We start from the raw sequence: 6,064 nt of genomic DNA on the forward strand, positions 1-6,064 counted from the left end.
ATCGGTTTAGAGTCAAGTCGACTCTAATGACATGTATTTTTTCTGTTAAAACCATTTATTTTTCTTGGAATTTTGAAGAATATTTTCAAAAAGAAGGGCGTAGAAAACTGTGCTTTTTAGGGGAATAATGACTTTTTTCGATAATTGTGCATTGAGAGTTTGAAGAATAGTATCAAATTAATAGGTATAACATGGACACTAGTTAAAAATATATTTTTTTAGTGTACCAGCGCAATCGCAAACTTGAAATGCGCTAAAAAGCCGAAGTCATTTCTTAAAGATGTAGTAAAAGAGACAAAAAGTCACTAAAATATCCTGAATATTTTTTTGGCAAAGTTGAAATAGATGTAACAAAACATGATTTCGTCAGTGTTGGGGTATAAATAATACAGTTGAAAACACTTTGTTTATTCAGATAAAGGAACATGTATGGCCATGTATATTTCACTGAATTGGAAAATAACAGACTTAGTTGATTCTTCCTATATTTGCGTAAAAATCCTGCATTTAGCAACAAAAATATATCATCTGAACACATAATTTCTTAAAGAAATCAAACTGGGATGGGATCTTCTTAATTTTTTTTTTCGATTTTGAGTTGTAGAGTTAAGTACTTAAATTTCGAAATTTTCGAGTCGGTGCCAGTGGTACAGGGGTATGCTGAACTGACCAAAGGAAAACAGGTCGCGTGTTCGAATCTCGCTGCCGGGGTTGCAAAAATCATCTCCTATAATAAATGTAACTTTTCTTTCGGAGACATCCATTATCACTGAACTATAGTACACAGTTCTTCAGAAAATAACCAATGAAGCAAATTTTAAGATATTTTTCGGGGCATTTCAGAGAGTTGTTGCATCGCCATTTGCTGACGTACAGCTGTGGTTAAGGGCTCAAATTAATCCTCAGATAACCAGCAATGTGATTTACTGTGCATCAAACTTCTATCATTATCGGTTTAGAGTCAAGTCGACTCTAATGACATGTATTTTTTCTGTTAAAACCATTTATTTTTCTTGGAATTTTGAAGAATATTTTCAAAAAGAAGGGCGTAGAAAACTGTGGTGCATTGAGAGTTTGAAGAATAGTATCAAATTAATAGGTATAACATGGACACTAGTTAAAAATATATTTTTTTAGTGTACCAGCGCAATCGCAAACTTGAAATGCGCTAAAAAGCCGAAGTCATTTCTTAAAGATGTAGTAAAAGAGACAAAAAGTCACTAAAATATCCTGAATATTTTTTTGGCAAAGTTGAAATAGATGTAACAAAACATGATTTCGTCAGTGTTGGGGTATAAATAATACAGTTGAAAACACTTTGTTTATTCAGATAAAGGAACATGTATGGCCATGTATATTTCACTGAATTGGAAAATAACAGACTAAGTTGATTCTTCCTATATTTGCGTAAAAATCCTGCATTTAGCAACAAAAATATATCATCTGAACACATAATTTCTTAAAGAAATCAAACTGGGATGGGATCTTCTTAAATTTTTTTTTCGATTTTGAGTTGTAGACATAAGTACTTAAATTTCAAATTTTCGAGTCGGTGTCAGTGGTACAGGGGTATGCTGAACTGTCCAAAGGAAAACAGGTCGCGTGTTCGAATCTCGCTGCCGGGGTTGCAAAAATCATCTCCTATAATAAATGTAACTTTTCTTTCGGAGACATCCATTATCACTGAACTATAGTACACAGTTCTTCAGAAAATAACCATTGAAGCAAATTTTAAGATATTTTTCGGGGCATTTCAGAGAGTTGTTGCATCGCCATTTGCTGACGTACAGCTGTGGTTAAGGGCTCAAATTAATCCTCAGATAACCAGCAATGTGATTTACTGTGCATCAAACTTCTATCATTATCGGTTTAGAGTCAAGTCGACTCTAATGACATGTATTTTTTCTGTTAAAACCATTTATTTTTCTTGGAATTTTGAAGAATATTTTCAAAAAGAAGGGCGTAGAAAACTGTGCTTTTTAGGGGAATAATGACTTTTTTCGATAATTGTGCATTGAGAGTTTGAAGAATAGTATCAAATTAATAGGTATAACATGGACACTAGTTAAAAATATATTTTTTTAGTGTACCAGCGCAATCGCAAACTTGAAATGCGCTAAAAAGCCGAAGTCATTTCTTAAAGATGTAGTATGGTAAAAGAGACAAAAAGTCACTAAAATATCCTGAATATTTTTTTGGCAAATTTGAAATAGATGTAACAAAACATGATTTCGTCAGTGTTGGGGTATAAATAATACAGTTGAAAACACTTTGTTTGTTCAGATAAAGGAACATGTATGGCCATGTATATTTCACTGAATTGGAAAATAACAGACTAAGTTGATTCTTCCTATATTTGCGTAAAAATCATGCATTTAGCAACAAAAATATATCATCTGAACACATAATTTCTTAAAGAAATCAAACTGGGATGGGATCTTCTTAATTTTTTTTTTCGATTTTGAGTTGTAGAGTTAAGTACTTAAATTTCGAAATTTTCGAGTCGGTGCCAGTGGTACAGGGGTATGCTGAACTGTCCCAAGGAAAACAGGTCGCGTGTTCGAATCTCGCTGCCGGGGTTGCAAAAATCATCTCCTATAATAAATGTAACTTTTCTTTCGGAGACATCCATTATCACTGAACTATAGTACACAGTTCTTCAGAAAATAACCAATGAAGCACATTTTAAGATATTTTTCGGGGCATTTCAGAGAGTTGTTGCATCGCCATTTGCTGACGTACAGCTGTGGTTAAGGGCTCAAATTAATCCTCAGATAACCAGCAATGTGATTTACTGTGCATCAAACTTCTATCATTATCGGTTTAGAGTCAAGTCGACTCTAATGACATGTATTTTTTCTGTTAAAACCATTTATTTTTCTTGGAATTTTGAAGAATATTTTCAAAAAGAAGGGCGTAGAAAACTGTGCTTTTTAGGGGAATAATGACTTTTTTCGATAATTGTGCATTGAGAGTTTGAAGAATAGTATCAAATTAATAGGTATAACATGGACACTAGTTAAAAATATATTTTTTTAGTGTACCAGCGCAATCGCAAACTTGAAATGCGCTAAAAAGCCGAAGTCATTTCTTAAAGATGTAGTAAAAGAGACAAAAAGTCACTAAAATATCCTGAATATTTTTTTGGCAAAGTTGAAATAGATGTAACAAAACATGATTTCGTCAGTGTTGGGGTATAAATAATACAGTTGAAAACACTTTGTTTGTTCAGATAAAGGAACATGTATGGCCATGTATATTTCACTGAATTGGAAAATAACAGACTAAGTTGATTCTTCCTATATTTGCGTAAAAATCATGCATTTAGCAACAAAAATATATCATCTGAACACATAATTTCTTAAAGAAATCAAACTGGGATGGGATCTTCTTAATTTTTTTTTTCGATTTTGAGTTGTAGAGTTAAGTACTTAAATTTCGAAATTTTCGAGTCGGTGCCAGTGGTACAGGGGTATGCTGAACTGTCCAAAGGAAAACAGGTCGCGTGTTCGAATCTCGCTGCCGGGGTTGCAAAAATCATCTCCTATAATAAATGTAACTTTTCTTTCGGAGACATCCATTATCACTGAACTATAGTACACAGTTCTTCAGAAAATAACCAATGAAGCAAATTTTAAGATATTTTTCGGGGCATTTCAGAGAGTTGTTGCATCGCCATTTGCTGACGTACAGCTGTGGTTAAGGGCTCAAATTAATCCTCAGATAACCAGCAATGTGATTTACTGTGCATCAAACTTCTATCATTATCGGTTTAGAGTCAAGTCGACTCTAATGACATGTATTTTTTCTGTTAAAACCATTTATTTTTCTTGGAATTTTGAAGAATATTTTCAAAAAGAAGGGCGTAGAAAACTGTGCTTTTTAGGGGAATAATGACTTTTTTCGATAATTGTGCATTGAGAGTTTGAAGAATAGTATCAAATTAATAGGTATAACATGGACACTAGTTAAAAATATATTTTTTTAGTGTACCAGCGCAATCGCAAACTTGAAATGCGCTAAAAAGCCGAAGTCATTTCTTAAAGATGTAGTATGGTAAAAGAGACAAAAAGTCACTAAAATATCCTGAATATTTTTTTGGCAAAGTTGAAATAGATGTAACAAAACATGATTTCGTCAGTGTTGGGGTATAAATAATACAGTTGAAAACACTTTGTTTGTTCAGATAAAGGAACATGTATGGCCATGTATATTTCACTGAATTGGAAAATAACAGACTAAGTTGATTCTTCCTATATTTGCGTAAAAATCATACATTTAGCAACAAAAATATATCATCTGAACACATAATTTCTTAAAGAAATCAAACTGGGATGGGATCTTCTTAATTTTTTTTTTCGATTTTGAGTTGTAGAGTTAAGTACTTAAATTTCGAAATTTTCGAGTCGGTGCCAGTGGTACAGGGGTATGCTGAACTGTCCAAAGGAAAACAGGTCGCGTGTTCGAATCTCGCTGCCGGGGTTGCAAAAATCATCTCCTATAATAAATGTAACTTTTCTTTCGGAGACATCCATTATCACTGAACTATAGTACACAGTTCTTCAGAAAATAACCAATGAAGCAAATTTTAAGATATTTTTCGGGGCATTTCAGAGAGTTGTTGCATCGCCATTTGCTGACGTACAGCTGTGGTTAAGGGCTCAAATTAATCCTCAGATAACCAGCAATGTGATTTACTGTGCATCAAACTTCTATCATTATCGGTTTAGAGTCAAGTCGACTCTAATGACATGTATTTTTTCTGTTAAAACCATTTATTTTTCTTGGAATTTTGAAGAATATTTTCAAAAAGAAGGGCGTAGAAAACTGTGGTGCATTGAGAGTTTGAAGAATAGTATCAAATTAATAGGTATAGCATGGACACTAGTTAAAAATATTTTTTTTTAGTGTACCAGCGCAATCGCAAACTTGAAATGCGCTAAAAAGCCGAAGTCATTTCTTAAAGATGTAGTAAAAGAGACAAAAAGTCACTAAAATATCCTGAATATTTTTTTGGCAAATTTGAAATAGATGTAACAAAACATGATTTCGTCAGTGTTGGGGTATAAATAATACAGTTGAAAACACTTTGTTTGTTCAGATAAAGGAACATGTATGGCCATGTATATTTCACTGAATTGGAAAATAACAGACTAAGTTGATTCTTCCTATATTTGCGTAAAAATCATGCATTTAGCAACAAAAATATATCATCTGAACACATAATTTCTTAAAGAAATCAAACTGGGATGGGATCTTCTTAATTTTTTTTTTCGATTTTGAGTTGTAGAGTTAAGTACTTAAATTTCGAAATTTTCGAGTCGGTGCCAGTGGTACAGGGGTATGCTGAACTGTCCCAAGGAAAACAGGTCGCGTGTTCGAATCTCGCTGCCGGGGTTGCAAAAATCATCTCCTATAATAAATGTAACTTTTCTTTCGGAGACATCCATTATCACTGAACTATAGTACACAGTTCTTCAGAAAATAACCAATGAAGCAAATTTTAAGATATTTTTCGGGGCATTTCAGAGAGTTGTTGCATCGCCATTTGCTGACGTACAGCTGTGGTTAAGGGCTCAAATTAATCCTCAGATAACCAGCAATGTGATTTACTGTGCATCAAACTTCTATCATTATCGGTTTAGAGTCAAGTCGACTCTAATGACATGTATTTTTTCTGTTAAAACCATTTATTTTTCTTGGAATTTTGAAGAATATTTTCAAAAAGAAGGGCGTAGAAAACTGTGGTGCATTGAGAGTTTGAAGAATAGTATCAAATTAATAGGTATAACATGGACACTAGTTAAAAATATATTTTTTTAGTGTACCAGCGCAATCGCAAACTTGAAATGCGCTAAAAAGCCGAAGTCATTTCTTAAAGATGTAGTAAAAGAGACAAAAAGTCACTAAAATATCCTGAATATTTTTTTGGCAAAGTTGAAATAGATGTAACAAAACATGATTTCGTCAGTGTTGGGGTATAAATAATACAGTTGAAAACACTTTGTTTATTCAGATAAAGGAACATGTATGGCCATGTATATTTCACTGAATTGGAAAATAA

The sequence above is a fragment of the Mytilus trossulus genome, chromosome 14 (assembly GCF_036588685.1).
Source record: "Mytilus trossulus isolate FHL-02 chromosome 14, PNRI_Mtr1.1.1.hap1, whole genome shotgun sequence".
NCBI classification, from domain to species: Eukaryota; Metazoa; Mollusca; class Bivalvia; order Mytilida; family Mytilidae; genus Mytilus; species Mytilus trossulus.